Here is a 15,999-nt window from a genome sequence, read left to right as displayed (position 1 = left end):
TTTAGACAAACCCATTCACTGTTTCAAACGCCCTTGTGTTTCAAATTAAACAGAAACCGTAAAACAGCAGAACCCTGCCAGGCAGTAGGCTATCATTTCCGATACCACATTCTCAAATCGGAGGAGGCTTCTCGCTGCTTTGCCACGTCTGTCGATCTTTAATGAAAAGCCTGGATTGCTCTGAGCATCTCTGGATCTTCACTTTCTGTTTTAGTGATACGTAAAACACGTCTGTGGTGACGCCCCGGGACTACAACATGACAGAGGGACAGCCGTTACGCCAACACTCTCTAACACTCTCTGGAGATTACATCACAGTGACAAGGGGCTGAGTAGTCTCCAAGGACTGAGGTACGGGGACCCTCAAAAGCAAGTACACTTCAATGTTTTCTTTAGCCATTTTTATGATAGCATTTTTTTGAGATGGGGTCTACTCCCTGGAGTAGACTGGGCTAGCCCTGAAACTGTAGGGATCTTCTTGCCTTTGCCTCCCAAATTTTAAAATTACAAGTATGTACCTCTAATACCCAGCATGATAACATATATATTATGGGCTGGAGATGTCTCTAAGTTGGTAGAACACTTTATAGGCACATGCAAAGCCCTAAGTTGATCCCCATTACAAAATTAAAAACTGGGAGTGGTGACACATGCCTGGCACCTCAGCACTCGGGAGGTAGGGACAGGGACTCAAGATCATCCTCACCTATATGGAAAATTCAAGACCAGCCTGGGGCTACCTAATACCATGTTCTAAAAATAAAAGTAAAAAAAAAAATCACACACACACACACACACTGTGTATTCAAGAAATACAAATGAACAAATGAAGTAGGAGAAGTTGACAAATGTCTCACGATGACAATACTAAAAAAAAGCAATGAACCATCCCAAAGAGAAGGCCACTTACTCTATGGTTGTAAACTCCCACATAGAGCTGGCTCTAATTTAAGCAGTTTACTCAAATATGCTTGTTAGAAGAATACTAGGTGACAGCGGTCGAACCTACAGCTGGTAAATTATAGCTCAATAAACCACAAAAGACAACGTAGAAAGCAGGACTGCTGTTAGGGCTGGCTTCAGGTCACACTCCGGACCACACTGAAAACCTCGGTGCTGGCCTGATGAGGAACTTCTGCTGTGTTGGTCATGCTGCCTGTGGCCCCAGAGCTGGCTCCCAGGTAAGGACTCAGTCTGAGGATAGCACCTGTCTCTTCTCCATTTCTGCTGGCATTTTCAAAACTCAGATGTCTTCAACAGAGAGAGTTTTCCTAACGTGCCTCGGGCTAAGGCCAGAGATTTCCCAGAAATAGCAAAGGTGGGCAGCCTGCAAATTAACGATGTACAACAGGGAGGGCTGAGGACATCCTAGAATCTCTACACGTAGTAAAATAAACCCATCATTGTAGATTAGTGATCTCAAGCATTTGTTACAAGGACAACTGATTAACAACGTGACCATCTCACACCTGTGACATTCTGGCTTTTTGGTCTCCCAAAGCTGAGACTGGCATCCAACTCCTAATCCCCCTGCCTCCACTTACTTCCTAAGTGCTGGGACCACCACCATACCTTGCTTACATCTCTTTCTATGATCTATCAATCTCTGAAGAAAAGTGGCTGTGTAGCAGTGAGAGAAGACTGGCCAAATGCTTAATCTCCCATACAAGCAATGAGTAGGTGCTTGCCCCCACCCCACCCTGCCCCATCATGTGACCAGCAGGGCTATTCAAGTCACTGGGACTTGTAGGCTGGGGTGCTGGGTACACCCACAGTGGCCATGTTGACTTACTGCCTCTCTCTTCACACGGTACCAGTATACTGGGGCTTTACGCAGCAGTGTTTTGAAGCACCGTTCATTAGAGGCACAGCCTGTTTATAACACAGCCCCTACTGGATTTTGAAGGAATGTAAAATCATCGATTAAACCTACAGTGAAATCAGAAAACTGATTTTCAGTTGAGAGTTCTACTGCTGAACAGCGGCTGATACTCATTAGGGAAAGGCAGCTTAGGCACAAAACCACCATGGCCACAGGTACACAGATGGGAAGCCAGGCCCCAGATGCAGCTGTGCCTGAAGCTTGGCACCTCCCCCCGGAGACTCACAGGGACTGGTAAGTTTCTACACTTTAAAAAGGGAGCGTTCCGAGAGCAAAAGGTCGCCACACAAATGTGAGCTTCAGTGTTTGGGTTTCCAGAACCCATATGAGCCCCAAGTGGGTGTGGTAGCCCACCTGTACCGCCTAGCAGGGCCAGAGTCCATGGAGCAAGCTGTCTAGTGAGACTACCTGAATCAGCCAGCTCTGGGTTCAGCAGAGACCCGACCTCAATATATACGGTGGAGAGTAATCTAGAGAGACACTCAGCTGTAAGACTAAGCCTCTGTGCACATGAGCACAGCTGTGCATGCGTATCTACACCTTCATGCACATACACACACACACACATAAGCCAGGTGGTGGTGGCACACGCCTTTAATCTTAGCACTTGGGAGGCAGTGGAAGGTAGATCTCTGTGAGTTCGAGGTCAGCCTGGTCTACAAAGTGAGTTCAGGACAGCCAAGGCTACACAGAGAGATCCTGTTTCCAAAAACCAAAATAAACCAATAAATAAACACACATAACACACACACACACAACACACACACACACAATTTCTACTGTGCATACTATACCGCAACCAAGTATCCCCTAAAGGAATGAAATTAGTGCTTTGGCTTTGGGTCATAGGACCAACTCCATAGAAGCAGAACTAATTCAAAGCCACACCAAGGTTTTAGTATTAGTACGTATGTTTCTTCTCCTTCGAAATTCTATCTTCCGGAGACTGCTCGTCATCTGCCTGGTTCTCCTCTGTTTCGTTTGAGACAGTGTCACCGGGTAGCCTGGGTCAGCCTCCAACTTGAGATCTTTCTACCCCAGCTCCCCTAGCCCTGGGGTGACAGACGTAGGCCACCACACCCAGCTGCAGGATGTATTTGCTTCGACGCAGACGCATGGCATAGGGTAAGCTGTACATTTTACAAGTGAACACAAACATCTCGTCACCCTGCCGGCTGCAGATTTGGAAGGGTCACCAAGAGAAGGGATCATTGTCAGGTGAGAAGCCTGTAGCCCAGGCCCAACTGGGACTCCCGGAAATCTGGGCAGGCCAAGGGACTAAGGGCCCGAGGGAATTTTGGTGAGCAATGTTCCTCAAGGGGAGTCTTTTTCTTTTTTTCCCTGTGGCCTTGCTGCTGGAGGGAGCATACCTAACAGTGAGTAAACAGGACATGAGCCAACTTTTAGATAAAGAACTGTCGGCCATAAATATGATCTCTCCTCTCCGCCTCTTCGATCTCAGAGGATGTGTGGAGAGGGACGCGCTAAGCGGAGAGGAAAACAAACAGAGCAGTCATTGTCCTGTCTTTACCTTGTGAACGCTTTGCTGAAGAACTCACCTCTGGAGAGTTTCATTGGGCGTTTGCCTACGAGGATGGTGACAGCCACCTTTAGTTAGCTGAGGCAAGAACGCAGCAAGGGGGAAACTAGAAAACTCCAGTCAAGGCCAGTTCAAGGCAAGTTTCGCTTTATCTTATAAATGTCCTTCATTTTTGTCTCGCATCCTTGAAAAGTTAATGTTTTGAAAGAAGCTTAAACCCCGAGCGTTAGGTAATGATTGACTGAAAACACGGAAACAGGTTGGAATAGACGGACTCGGGATGGTGCCTGGGCTGTTTCCATCATCAGTTGCGCACACACACACACACACACACACACACACACACACACACACACCAGTATTTAAAGCTTTGCAGTTTGGTCCCTGCTTCCTTTTCTGGCTTTGTTACCTGATGACCTTTATCCCATATAAGAACCTGTGGCTTGCTTCATATCCTTTCTACCTCTGAGTTTTTGTTCAAACTGTCCCACTCCTCCGAACATCTTTTTGTTTGTTTGTTTGTTTTTCGAGACAGGGTTTCTCTGTGTAGCCTTGGCTGTCCTGGACTTGCTTTGTAGACCAGGCTGGCCTCGAACTCACAGTGATCCGCCTGCCTCTGTCTCCCAATTGCTGGGATTAAAGGCGTGTGCCACCATACCCAGCTCCCAGAACATCTTGTTCCTCTCTTTCCTCCGCAGTATGTGCCCATCAAGTTTATATTCCCATGGCAGCTCCATGGAGGGCGTGGCTACCCAGTCTGGCAAGCTGGCAAGCTCCAGGCTTAGTGAGCAGAGCCTGGAGACATAAGGTGGAGGCTGGTTGAGGAACACAGGTGATACCAGGCTCCGGCCTCCACATTCAGGCGGCTCACCCATATGCACCTGCAGCACACGTGCACGGTCGCACACACATAAATATCAGCTCACTTACACTACACACATGTGCACACGTAAGCAAAATAGGTTGCCCCCATAACCAGTGCTGGAGAGGATGCAGAGAAAAGGGAACCCTTATACACTGAATAAGACCAGACCCTCGTGAATATGGGGATTCCTCAGAAAAGGAAAGATAGAGCTGCCGCATGATCCAGCTAGACCATTTTTGGGAATAAACCCAAAGTGCGAAGCGAAAGAAGCCAGACGCAAAAGGGCAAATATTACATTTTCTCTCATATGCAGGTTTGAGTAGAAGAAGAGATGATCTGGGAAAGGTACAGGACTAGCGTGGACGTGGGAAAAGACGGAGGACGTATATGATCAAAACACATGACCTGCTGCGCGTGGTGCTGCACGCCTGTTATCCCAGCATTCTGCGAGGCAGAGGCAGGTGGATCACTGTGAGTTCAAGGTTAGGCCAGTCTACCAAGTGAGTCCAAGACAGCCAGGGCTACACAAAGAAACTCTGTCTCGAAAACCAAAACCAAAACTAAAAAGCACATGCCCTCATAAATCAATCTCTCTCTCTCTCTCTCTCTCTCTCTCTCTCTCTCTCTCTCTCTCTCTCGCTCTCTCTCTCTCTCTCGCTCTCTCTCTCTCTCTCCCCGCCCCCCCTTGATGTTTGGAAACATGAGTTCTCGGTCACCATGTTCTGCTCAGCCATCATGGACTCTTATCCATCTGGAACCACAAAGTAAACTCTTCCTTAAGCTGTTTTTATCATGGTGTTTATCTCCTCCTCCTCTTCCTCCTCCTCCTCCTCTTTCAGTTTTTGAGACAGGATTTCTCTATGCAGCCCTGGCTGTCCTGGAATCACTCTGTAGACCAGGCTGGCCTCGAACTCACAGTGATCTGCCTGCCTCTGCCTCCCGAGTGCTAGGATTAAAGGCATGCGCCACCACTGTCTGGTCATATACCTACTTAATGTATCATTTTCAAAGTCTTATGTTGTAGTGTAGAATTGTTCTATGTCTGATCTAACAAACTAATTTGCATGACTTCCTGAAATAGCATGGAAGCATTTTTCTGTGGCACAGCCTGAGTTTGCTTGTTTGGTTGGTTGGTTGCCTGGTTTTTCAAGACAGAGTTTCTCTGTATAGCTGCTCTGGACTTGCTTTGTAGACCAGGCTGGCCTCGAACTCACAGAGATCCACCTACCTCTGCCTCCCTAAGTGCTAGAATTACAGACCTGTGCCAACATGCCTGGCTACAGCTTGAGTTTTTTGGTAGGTCCGTATATGTAATTGGGAATAGGAAAGTTAAGAATTCCATTTTGTTGTGGCATGGTGGTGCATGCCTTTAATCCCAGCACTTAGGAGGTAGAGGCAAGCCAATCTCTGTGAGTTCAAAGCCACCTAGTCTGCAGGACATCCAGGGCTACACAGAGATACTCTGTCTCAAGTTCCATTTTGCTGCTGACCTGGGAGCTGGGTACATCATCTGAATTTATGGATCAGTCACAGCTCTAAGATCTTTGTGCATATTACATCACTTAGTTATCACAGCCAGCCAATGAGGTTTGTTCTGCCATTATTCCCAGTGACAGACGGGGCAACTGGACTTCAGAAAGACAAATACATTTCTCAAGGTTACTGTTCACACAGTCAGCCTCACTGACAGGCATCCTGGTTACGTGGCAAAAGGCATCTCTGTGTCATCAGTGTTCTTTAGGCATCATCTTCCCTGGGAATTCCAGGCTTGGGGCTCAGCCTGAGGGGCAGACTCACCTAAGCCTTGCCCCCCCCCCTCAGGAAACACTTCATTTCCTCCAGTGCAATGAGTCTCTTCCCTTTCCATATAATTCAATAGACTTCCACACTGAGACAAAGAGCTACGATTGGATGCCCTCCTCCCTGTGCTGTGGGGAGGAGGCAGGTGCTGGGACCTTGATTTATATCCCCAACCCTTTTTGTTTCTTTCATTTTTGAGACAGTGTCTCCTGTGGTCCAAGCTGACCTTGTACTCCTGATGGCCCTGCCAGTACCAACTGCTAGGATTATAACTGAATGCCAGAACACCAGCCTTCCAAAACTTTTGTTTAATATTTTTTTAAAAATTGGGAGCTGGGTATCGAACTAGGACCCTCTATGCTCAGAAAATACTGTTGTCACTAAGCCTGTCTCTAGCTTGTCCAAAAACAACTTCTTCTTCTCCTTCTTCTCCTTCTTCTTCTTCTTCTTCTTCTTCTTCTTCTTCTTCTTCTTCTGGGGTTGGGGAGGGAGGTTTCAAGACAGTTCTCTCTCTGTTACCCTTGGCTGTCCTGGACTCACTTTGTAGACCAGGCTGGCCTCGAACTCACAGCAATCTGCCTCTGCCTCTGCCTCCAGAGTGCTGGGATTAAAGGCATGCACCACCACTGTCCGGTGGTCCAAAACTTCTTTAAATGCCATAAATTCAGTAACTGGGAGTTAGGCAGTGGTGGCACATGCCTTTAACCCCAGCATTCTGGAGGCAGAGGTAGGCAGATCTCCGAGTTTGAGGCCAGCCCGGTCTACAGAGTGAGTTCCAGGACAGCCAGGGCTACACAGAGAAACCCTGTCTCAAAAACTTGAGGAGGAGGAGGAGGGGGGGAGGAGGAGGGGGGGGAGGAGGAGGAAAAAACAAGAGAAAGATCCTGGAAGAAGAGGCATGGGGGCACACACCCTACTTCCTAGCACTGAGAGGACTGAGGCAGGAGTATTTGGGTTTGAGGCAAACCTGAATAATATAGCAAGACCTTGCTTCAAAATGAAAACAAAAAACAAAAACAATAAATAAATAAATAAATAAATAAAATCAAGCTGATCAAAGTTTTACTCTAGAGCAGTTCAGCAGTGTAGACTTATATAGAGTGAAGTATGAAATGCCTCTTTACCCCCTGTTCTCCATGTACCACCGGCTCCTCTCAAAGGCTACAGCTGAACAACGTCTTAAGTTTTCCTATCCCTTTCTTATGCTTACCTACATGTGATGTGCGTGCGTGCGTGCGTGCATGCATGCGTGCGTGCGTGTTGATGTCAATTGCCTCCTCAACTGCTTCTCTGGTTCATCTCATCTGCCGGCTGCAGTAAACGCTGAGTGTTTTCCCTGTTAATAGGAATTTCTGCTCCTTTCAATGTGATACTAATTAGCTGGTAATCCTTGGAGACCGTCTCCAGCAAGACTGAAATGCAATGCGGGCTGTGAAGACCCGCGTGGGCCACTAGCTTCACTTGGGGGTAGCTTCAATCAGAGATTTAGTTTTGGATCGGTCCTTTCTTGCCTATCTCTAGTGGCATGTGCCCTTAAACAGCACAGTGAGCCCTGGGTGCAATTTACGTAGAAAGAAATTAAACGCCTCTTCTAGTCTCGCTGAAATAGGAAGCTAAGCATGTATGGAGGGGTCAGCACATGCCGTCAAAGCATGACGCTTCCGCAGAACAGAGTGTCCAGAAGCCTGAGCTTGCACAGTGGACTTCTGAGTCACAGCTGAAGCTGCACCCAGCCCTTTGGGATTTGGGAATTGTGGCCTGCACCCGTCATCGAAGCTCTTCAGTGCCCCCCTGTGGTCAGATGAAGGGGATACACGTTGAAGCTTCTGCCTTTACCGAATTTGGGCAGAGTTGAGAGCAAGTGAAAAACTGGGGGGAAGGGTAGGGATAGGCAATTTAGGAATCCGTTGCTAATTGGAGCGGTTTAAAAAACAATTATTTATCTGTTCAGTTGGGAAAAAATAAATCCAGTTACGTTTCTCATCATTCTCTTGTGTACAATCTCCAAAACAACAAAAACCAAGTTTCCTGCCATACAAAACTTCAAAATTCCTGAGTCTTCAGATGCACTCATTACATCGTCTCTGGAAAATGTAAGCCTTATGCAACTTTATCATGGGCTTCAGGCGGAGGGCTGGTTTAGCATGAAGAAAGCCCTGAGTTCCATGCCCAGCACCAAATAAAACAGCTACAGGGTCACATGCCTACAATCTCAGCACTCAGGAGGTGGAGGAACAGAAATGCAAAGTCTCAGCTACATAGTGAGCTGGGGTTAGTCTGGCCTAGATGAGAGCCTGTTGCCAAAAATAAAATAAAATAAAATAAGCTGGGCGGTGGTGGCTTATTAATTCCAGCACTCGGGAGGCAGAGGCAGGCGGATCACTGTGAGTTGGAGGACAGCCTGGTCTACAAAGTGAGTCCAGGACAGGCAAGGCTACACAAAGAAACCCTGTCTTGAAAAACAAAAACAAACAAACAAACAAATAAAATCCTCATCTATATAGGGGAGATTTAAATAGTATGTTAATATTGAGGTCCCTAAGCTGGAGTTGTTGTTTGTGTCCCCATGTTTCTTATGTCTGGGGATGACTTGCTGATGGAAAACAATCCCCTTATAATTGCAACAACCGAAGCCGAAGATGTTTCTCTTGACATCCTTCAAATCCTTTTGCAAATGTCACCTTACAGATAAGCTTTCTCTCTAACACAAGCCGTGTCCAGCTTTCCCCAACCCCTCCAGAATTTGTCATTCTCGACATTGCTTACCTTGCTGTACATTATACATTTTACCACTCAAAAAAATTGCGCAGCCTGCCAAATTACCTTCTAAATAACGACACTCATGTCCATAGACTAGCGCTAGTGTCAGCTTTAGTCAGAGGACCATCTAACTGCAGTGGCCTGTGATGACCGCAGACTCAGTCTAAGAATAAATGTCTGGCCAGGCAGTAGTGACGCACGCCTTTAATCCCAGCTCTCAGGAGGCAGAGGCAGGCGGATCACTGTGAGTTCAAGGCCAGCCCGGTCTACAGGGAGAGTTCCAGGCCATCAAGGGCTACACTGGGAAACACTCTCAGGGAGGAGGAAAAAAAGGAGGAGGAAGAAATGACAGCCCAGTCATAAGTGAGTCATATATGTCACCTTTCCAAGGTGCAGGAATCAGCTGGGCGTGGTGGCACATGCCTTTAATCCCAGTGCTCGGGAGGCAGAGGCAGGCGGATCGCTGTGAGTTCGAGGCCAGCCTGGTCTAGAAAGTTGAGTCCAGGACAGTCAAGGCTACACAGAGAGACCCAGTCTTGAAAAACAAACAAACAAACCAAGGTGCAGGAATCATGAAAGGAGCTATTGGAAGCTTAGGAGGTGGCTTCTTTGCACCGCAAAGCTGTTGCAAACTCATAGTATTGAGACTGCGCATGCTCAGGACCTTCATCCCATCGTGGAAGGAGGAGGGGCCGTGGGAACCCACACCCGATGAAGATGCTATGCATCTGTGTCGTGGGAGGGGGAGATGCTTTGTTCAAGGGCCAGCCCCTGGTAACAAGCGCTCGCCCTACTCCTGTACGCACACTACGAAACTCTCCTCCACGGCTTCGCCTCAGTTTCTACCCTGGCTTCACTCCGTGCGTGACAGGATGTTGCTCCCTGAGGCTTGTAAGCTGAAAGAAACCCATAGTTGCTCCCTAGTTCCTCCATAGTTGTTTTTCGTCATGGTATGTTATCACAGCAATAAAAATCCTAACTGAGATACTAATATAGCTGCCATAAACATAGTTACATATTGTTTTTTTTAATTAACTGTGTGTGTGTGTGTGTGTATATACCACAGTGCCTTTACATGGAATAAAGGGACAGAACTCAGGTTTTCAGATTTGCTCAACACATGCCTTTACTGACTGAGCCACATCTCCAGCTGTCATGGATAGTTTTATGGGTAATAATATTCCCATTTTCTTTTTTCCTTTTTTGTTTTTGTTTTTGTTTTTGTTTTTTCGAGACAGGATTTCTCTGTGTAGCCTTGGCTGTCATGAACTCAATTTGCAAACCAGGCTGGTCTCATACTCACAGTGGTCCACCTGCCTCTGCCTCCCAAGGGCTGGGATTAAAGGCACGTACCACCAAGCCCAGCTAATATTCTCATTTTCTTGATAACTTTTATTTTAAAACAATACATTTATTGTCTCTCTCCTCAATAAGAATGCAGCTCAGGGACTCTCGTGTGCCTTGATAAGTCACCAGCAGTAGCTTGCCCACAGAACTTAACCTTTATCAGTAAGTGGCCCTAGCTTCCACCTTCTCTGTGGAGCAAGCACCCTGGCTTGGCATCTTTAGGTTCCGATTCATTCTGGTTCCACATAAATGCATGCTGAAAGTCAGCACTGGGGCCAGCATGCTAGTGCTCACCTTTGATCCCCAGCACTCAGGACACAGGCAGGCCTCATGGACACAGCACATTCCAGGCCAGCTAGGCTACATCGTGACACCCCTGTCTGGAAGCCCGGGAGTCATTCCTAGGATAACGGGATAGCAGATCTTCTGGGTCCTTGCTTTCTTCCTGTTGTCTTCCCCAGATCTGGTTGCATTGCTCTCAAGCCACTACTACCTCAGTAAATGTGTCTGTCAGTCAGCTCTCATTGTCCATGAGACGTAGTGCCTCCTCAGATAAAAAGGAAGTGGTAAGGAAACTCATTCTGAGTGGATCTCTGACCTCTGACCTGTGAAACTCTTACCTATCTTCTGTTTTTGCCTGGAGCCAGCTGTCACTATGTGTCAGCGGTCTGTGTTTTCCTTTTAAAGGAAAAAAAGATCCAGAAGAGCCATGTGCTTAGCAACCGCAGGTTTGAAAGAATTTACAAGCCTAGGCGTGGCTTCACACTGAGCCAGAAAGAAGAATTTTGACCAGAAATCTTTTTTTTTTTTCTGATAGAAAAATGGAGTGTCGGGCGTGGTGGCGCACGCCTTTAATCCCAGCGCTTGGGAGGCAGAGGCAGGTGGATCGCTGTGAGTTCGAGGCCAGCCTGGTCTACAAAGGGCGTCCAGGACATCCAAGACTACACAGAGAAACCCTGTCTCAAAAAAACAAAAAAAGAAAAGAAAAGAAAAAGAAAAAGAAAAATGGAGCATAATTTTACATAATATTTTACAAATTTGTTCATCAGGAGATGACTTGTGGATTCAACCCAGAGGACCCCTCCCTGCTGATGCTACAACACCCCAAACAACCATAGCATAAAATAGTCTCATTGAACTATAGAATTTTGTGCATTGACTAAAAGCTAACAGAGTGGCAGCCTAGTGCTAAGCAAGGTCTCGCATGCAGATGAACAGTGTCAGGGAGGGAACAACCTGACACAAAGGACAAACACCCATTGCAACACAGATGTTGGAAACCCTCCATTTAATTCTTTTGTCATTGTCGTTGTTTGGTTGGTTGGTTTTTTTGTTGTTGTTTGTTGTTGTTGTTGGTTTGGTTTGGTTTGCATTTTGAGACAGGGTTTCTCTATGTAAATGCTCTATCAGTCCTAGAACTCCCTCTGTAGACCAGGCTGGCCTCACAGAGATCCATCTGCCTCTGCCTCCCGAGTGCTGGGATTAAAGGTTGCACCATCTCCCTAGTTAGACCCTAAGCATCACACTGACACTTGGATAGTGAGGCGGAAGGATGCCAGGTAGAAGTGATACACAGTGGTCCTGAAGTTCAGCCTTCAGGAGGAAGAAGAAAAATCCACAATGAAGCACACAGACTGGGACTTGACAATGGCCCAGTACAGGAAACTGTAATACTCTGGAGATATCAGGACCTGAACGCTTGAATTCACTCTTAAACAAGCAATGGGGCTGGGTGGTGGTGTTGCATGCCTTTAATCACAGCACTTGGGAGGCAGAGGCAGACGGATTGCTGTGAATTCGAGGTCAGCCTGGTCTACAAGGGGAGTTCAGGACAGTCAAGGCTACACAGAGAAACCCTGTCTCGAAAAACCAAAAACAAACAAACAAAATAACAACAACAACAACAAAAACAATCAGCAGAAGAGCCTGGCATCTGAGGCTGTGGCACCCAGGGGTGGATGGGATCAGACTGAGTGCTGTGGAAGTGGAGAATCTGAGTAACGGAGCCATCGACCCCTCTTTAAGACAAAAGACAAAAGCTGAGAAATATAGGGAAGTTAAGTCCTTGATGGACTGGTTTATACCAGCCATAAGTGACTTTAAAGTAGTACAGGCAAAGCTGGGCATGGTGGCACATGCCTTTTAATCCCAGCACTTGGGAGGCAGAGGCAGAGGTAGAGGGATTGATGTGAGTTCAAGGCCAGCCTGGTCTACAATGGCAGTCCAGGACAGCCAAGGCTACACAGTGAAACCCTGTCTCGAAAAACAAAAGAAAAAAGTAGTACAGGGGAAAAGAAAAAGGAGTAAGTTTGATGTAGTAGTGAGGCAGCTGTCACCCAGAGTGTTTGGTATATGTTTCTCCCTTGGGGAGAAATAAAAGCATATGGGGGAAATAATTATTGACCCAGCTCTTTCCCTTGTTGGACCCTAGAGTCGACTCGGGTGGGGGGTTGTCGCGAGAGACCACTTGAGGACCACAGTGTTGATGCAAAAGCACAAGGTTTATTGCTGACGCGCGTCAGGGGGCCTCAGCACTCACTCAGGAGGGAGGCACACCGAGTTACTGTTACAGACTATTTTTAAAGACTAAAACCGCAAAGGTTAGGAGGGGCTGTGTGCCCTATGTTAGGAATGGCTCTGGTGGTCGCTAGGGGTGCTGGTCTAAATGTTATTGGCTATTGAAATTGTTTATCTCGGTTGGCCACCTTGATCTCAGAAACTGAAGCTAAGCTGGCCTTCAATTCTCTCTGTGTCATTTTCCCAAGCTTGTCTGGGTCACGTTCCCAGGCTGGCTGAGAGAGAGAGAGCCTTACACCCTGTGTGTGGCCAATAGAAAACCAAGGGTCATAGTACTCACCAGAAGCCTCTAAGAACTGGGGATGGAGCCAGGTGTGATGGCGCATGCCTTTAGTTTCAGCATTCCGGAGACAGAGGCAGGCAGATCTCTATGAGTTCAAGGCCAGCCTGGTCTACAAAGCAAGTCCAGGACAGCCACAGTTACGCAATGTTGTTTTTAAATGGAAAATCCTAGATTGTTCTATTTCACCAATAAAGACTCAGGAGCCAGGTACTGGGGTGTAAAACCTGCTAGCTCAGAGAGGCAGAGAAAGCACCCAGCTGACCTTCCTACTCAGCTCATGTCCCAATGGAAAAGGTCCAAAAGGCTCACTAGCTCACCTGACAGCCCAGGAAGAAAAGGCCAAAAAACCCAAGGCCAAAGGCTTGCTAGCTCAAAGCCCCAAAAGCCAAAGGCCCACGAGCTGAGGAGCTCAAGGGCTGGAGAGGTGAAAGCTAAAGAGCTAAAGAACTCAAGCTAAAATCCCAAGCCCCAAGAGCTACTTCTACAGGCTGTCTTAAACACCCTTTAACTCAAAGTCCTGCCTACTCTTTTGTTGTTGTTGTTTTTGTTTTCTCAAGACAGAGTTTCTCTGTGTAGTCCTGGCTGTCCTGGACTCATTCTGTAGACCAGGCTGGCCTCGAACGCACACTGATTCACCTGCCTCTGCCTCACATTAAAAATCTTAGTCCTGGGTGCTGGAGAGATGGCTCAGAGGTTAAGGGCACTGACTGCTCCTCCAGAGGTCCTGAGTTCAATTCCCAGCAACCGGATGGTGGCTCACAACCATTTAGAATGTGATCTGATGATGTCCTTTTCTGGCCTGCAAGTGTATGTGCAGCCAGAGCACTATATACATAATAAAAAAAAATAAATAAATCTTTTAAAAAAAGAAATCTTAGTCCTGTCTTGAGACCTCATGCACCTCTCCTAAGGATCTATCCCTGGCTAAAGAGGGTCAAGACCCAACATCCAACCAGACAATTGCTGAGCTGGCTAAGAAAATAAAATAAAACAACATTGAGGGAGTCGGCCAATATGTACTGGTTTGAACTTGGGAACGCACATGAGAACAGTTATGGAAGGTCCTGGAACAGGGATGAAACATGAAGTAGGATAAGTGAGAATGTCGATACAGCCAGAATTTAACTTATTAACACAAAATGACCCTGTGTGTGATTGTATGCCTTGATTATATACAGTAATTTTTGTTTGTTCATTCGTTTTTCAAGACAGGGTTTCTCTGTTGTAACAGCCCTGGCTATTCTGGAATTCACTTTGTAGACCAGCCTAGCCTCATAAAGATCACACACAAAAAAAAATCCATCTGCAGCCGGGCGTGGTGGCACACGCCTTTAATCCCAGCACTCGGGAGGCAGAGGCAGGTGGATCGCTGTGAGATCGAGGCCAGCCTGGTCTACAAAGTGAGTCCAGGATGACCAAGGCTACACAGAGAAACCCTGTCTCGAAGAAAAAAAAAATCCATCTGCCTGCCTCTGCCTTCCGAGCGATCAGATTAAAGGCATGCACCACCGTGCCCAGCTTTGTATACAGTTATTCTATGGCCTGACAGCCTGACCTTTGTCCCAATTTTTCTTTTCTGCATTCGTCACATTTTACCTAGACCAACTTGTTTGTTTGTTTGTTTGGTATTGGGGGTGGAGCTTCCCCCTTTTATTTGTTCTTTGACAATCACACATGTAAAGGATGCATCTTGGTCATATGCACACCATCTTCTTCCTCCCTCTTTCCCCCAAGAACCTGCAACTCCTCCCTCTTACCCGCCCCCCCAGCATTGCCACCAAGTCCTCTTATGTCCTCCTTTTTGCAGTTAGTACCAGCACTCAGGAGGCAGAGGCAGGCGGATCTCTGTGAGTTCAAGGCCAGCCTAGTCTACAAAGTGAATCCAGGACAGCCAAGTATACACAGAGAAACCCTGTCTCGAAAAACAAGCAAAAAAAAAAAAAAAAAAAGAGAGAGAGAGAGAGAGAGAGAGAGAAAGAAAAAGAAGGAAAAAAAGAGACAGATTTTATTTGAGTGGGTGGACTTGGGCATTATAATGGCATCAGTTTAAAGAAGGTCACAGACTCCCGAAAAATACAGTGAACTGAGGAATCCAGAATAATTCAACTGGTAATTATTCTCTGTACTACAGTAACATGATATGAACGGGAATGTTTTCTTCAAAATAAACTCACGACTTAACATAGTGTCCTTCCAAACAGGCTAGAAGGAAGGCAGGTGTTTTCCCAAGGCACCTCAGCTTGGGATCTGTGGGCGCCAGCACAAAGTTCAGAGCTTGAGTAAACAGACGGTAGTCCAACTGGCTCAACGCACATTTCAGTCCCAAATGCCAGAAACGGAGTCTGTTGTTCTTCAAAGGCCTTGAGCAGTCTTGAGAAAAACACTGCTCATGGCTTGCTCACGTTGCCGCCCTGGAATCCGTGTTTAAGGGTTACAGAACTGTTAAACACCCATCAGGGAGAATTCTGAGCAGCTCAACAGACTAATTTGTCCTATTGGTCTGACCACATTTTGACCAAAAAAAAAAAAAAAAAAAAAAAAAAAAAAAAAGAAAAAAAAAGCAATTCGTTTAAGATATGAAGTAACATTTAAACTTGGATCCTTGTGGAAAGGTGCTCCCAAGTGGCTACATCTATCCCCAGACTTTTCTCTTGTAATAACCAACTGCTCCCAGTTACAATTGCTTCCTAGCATAAAAACATGCTTTCTTGGCCGGGGGGATATAGGGATATGGTTCTATCCGCAGAGTGGTTGCCTTGCATGCACTGAACTGTGGGTGGCGCAGGCCTGTGAACCCAGCCCTCGGGAAGTGGAGGATTAGAAGTTCAAAGTCATCCTTGGCTTCGTAGGGAATTTGACTCTAGCCTAAGCCTGCAATGTTTCAGGACCAAAGAAAACAGGACTCCTGGGTTCTGGGGTTAGGCGATTCCAAGGAGCACTGGGCG

The 15,999-nt window shown here is 46.7% G+C and overlaps 1 long non-coding RNA gene across 1 annotated transcript in view; it reads left to right on the top strand.

The window, feature by feature from the left end:
- The window catches only part of LOC311603478, a 239,519-nt gene that overhangs the window by 132,013 nt on the left and 91,507 nt on the right, over positions 1-15,999 (top strand). The window lies entirely within an intron of this gene.

Source organism: Acomys minous (assembly GCF_964271855.1).
Source record: "Acomys minous genome assembly, chromosome: 1".
Classification (NCBI taxonomy): domain Eukaryota; kingdom Metazoa; phylum Chordata; class Mammalia; order Rodentia; family Muridae; genus Acomys; species Acomys minous.
Note: the sequence above shows the minus strand (reverse complement) of the source record. Positions and strands in the feature narration are given on the sequence as shown.